We start from the raw sequence: 2,920 nt of genomic DNA, 5'->3' as shown, positions 1-2,920 counted from the left end.
ATGTCAAAAGAAAAGTTTAAAAACATTGACGATTGGCAAGGAAATTCCAGTGTCTGCTATAATAACATTATCAAAAAGTTACCAAATTGTTACTGAAGAAGACACTGGACAATTATCTCATGGAATTGAAGAAAATCAATATGAAGATAGTCTAGATACCCAATAGATACCCAGCGAATACTTCCTTGCGTACAGATGTCGAGTTTCATAAATATTATAAGAACGTTTGATTAATGAAACATTGCTACAAAAGGCTAACAAATAATACTAAATGTACAGTACTGCTGAAGTGATTATTATTACAATTAGTACCCTTTTCAGTTAATTATTAAATTTATTTCTAAACATTTTAAATTGGTTTAACATGCTTTTAAATTATATGATTCAATGACCCGTATGAATAAAAAAGAAGGAAATGATAATAAGCATAAGGTAGAAGCGGAACATTTCTTCTGTTTAGTATGAATAATGATTATCTTGTGCTTCTGAGCAAATGCTTTTGATAAATGAATAAAAAGTTCTCTATGTGCAGGTTATGAGGTTATATTAATCGTACGCATGTTGGCCTTTGTTAATTAAAGCGGAAAGTAATTCATATTTAATACAATAGATCGTTACAATCGTATAACGTTCTGATTTGCTTTCTTACACCAATGATAGATGGACAGAAATTATTATTGTTAACATTTAGATAGAGAATAATATATACTGCAGAAATCCTTAATTTCTTTTAGCACCCATATATTTGTATATTACAGTAAAACAAACAGTTTTCATACTTTAGTGTTGATAAAAACCAAAAAGTAAATCTTCAATTGCGAATAAAATGCAACTATAGTGAAATATTTATCATTAAGTGTTCTTAATGTAGAGAAACTAAAGCAGAAAATTCCTAATACTTTCATATTTTCAAATTCCAATCTCTCTAATCTCTTAATTTTTTTTGTCTTGTAAGAAAACTATAAGAAAAGTTATTTATTTTTATAATTTTCTCTATACCTTTTAATATTCTACTATTGTATATAGATGCTAATTTATGCCTTTGAAATATTTTAATAAGTGTATATCGTTACAAGTAGATTAATATAAATCTCCAGAGAAAAAGAGGTGACGTCTTACTAATTATTTTTAAAAATTCTACGCAGCGGCGGCCTTATCCATTGCGAGGCCCTGGGCGGCAGATCTTTGCGAGGCCCTTGTCCTTTGTGCAAAGTATGTGAATTGAAATAGTAGGCACTTATTAATATTAATATATACTGTACTATAAATTAAATTTATTTTNTGTCTAAATAAATAAAAATTGACGTGTTCTTTTAAATATTATTATTATTACTATTAAATTTAATATAATATGTCTATAGCTAAAGCTGTTGAATTGAATAAAGCTTAGTCTAAAGAGTCGATCATATTAATAAATACAATTGGAAAAAAAGTAATATCTTCTGAAGCTTTTAATGTATTTGGATTTTTTTTATGGCAATTACCCTCAAATAAAAATTATCGTCGCATTACAGTACGTTTATTTCCTACGAACTTGGAACGAATAATGGATATATTCCATTAATACACGAGGAATATTAATCAACGACAGTGAATTACAGTTCAATAAGCAATAAGCAAATGAACGTCTAGTCTCATTAAAGGTTACTTTTATCAATTCGAAATGTCCTTGATCGATTTTACCTGTTAGTAACGGAGAAGGATTTTTTTACCCATATTTAATTTGCAGTAAACAAGTCAAAAATTTATTCGTTCATTTACAATGTCGCTATATTAATTAATAATTAGTGCCGTTCGACTTACATTAACAAATGCACTTTTCTGATAAATAATTAATTATGATTATATTATATATCATTTAGAATAATATAAATTTACCGTTGATAATTAAGCGAACTGCATCGTTTTGTGTACCAACGGCGTTTTCGACTATACATTTCAACCATCCGAAATCTTCCCTCCTCACTTCGCTAATTCTCACTATCTGAGCCGCTTCGTTTTTTGTTAAATTCTCTGTCAGATATTCTATAGTATAGTTAGAAGACAAAGCTGATACATTCCAATGTACCTCGGGGGTAGGTTTACCTTCTCCAATACACAACATCTCTGTCGATTGACTTTCGTTTATTTCTAAACGTTTTGGTATTACTTTGGCTGTTGGAAGCTCTAAAAAGATAAAAGTCATATCTTTATAAACAGGAAAAGAAACAATATAATAAAACATATAAATTTACTTGTTCTATTATAAATAAATTAATTTTATCTCGGAATTTATTCATTTATTAAATTATTAAAAATTATATTATAAACATCTAAAAATAATAGCTTATTTTAAATGAATATTAAAATCATTAATTTTAAATATATATTAACTATTTTAGTTTAATTAAAATTATTGTTGATTATTTTAAATAATTAATTTTCGGCAATATTAATTAAATAAAAATTTTCGATTCCACGATTCGTTTGAAGTAAATTAATGTTTAATCAAATAGTATGATTTATGTTTCTTGATAATTACTTAAAATATTCAAATTTAAGTTTTATTTTTTGGAATTTTATAATTTATATTTTCCACGAATTTATTTCTAAATTGTAAGAATAAATCTAATTGTGATACAGTAGAACCTCGATTATCCGGACTAATTGAGGATGAAGGTAGTCCGGATAAGGAAAAATCCGGATAATCGAAACAAATACTTTGTCTTTTAATGATAATACAACACGTTTTCTTTTCGATGACATATCGGTAATATTAAAAGTAAATACTGTATTTAAATCGTGATAAAATTTTCAAGAAACAAACGTTCGTATTGAATTTGGACTACTACTGACCAGCGCTAACAGACTACCTATTGTTTAAAAGGCCCTCTGGTGGCGCAAGAAGACGGATTTTATAAAATAAAAAGCAGTTGAAACT

The sequence above is a fragment of the Centruroides sculpturatus genome, unplaced genomic scaffold (genome assembly GCF_000671375.1).
Source record: "Centruroides sculpturatus isolate CEXI.00-Female unplaced genomic scaffold, Cexi_2.0 scaffold24, whole genome shotgun sequence".
Taxonomy (NCBI): domain Eukaryota; kingdom Metazoa; phylum Arthropoda; class Arachnida; order Scorpiones; family Buthidae; genus Centruroides; species Centruroides sculpturatus.
This window is presented reverse-complemented; position numbering follows the sequence as displayed.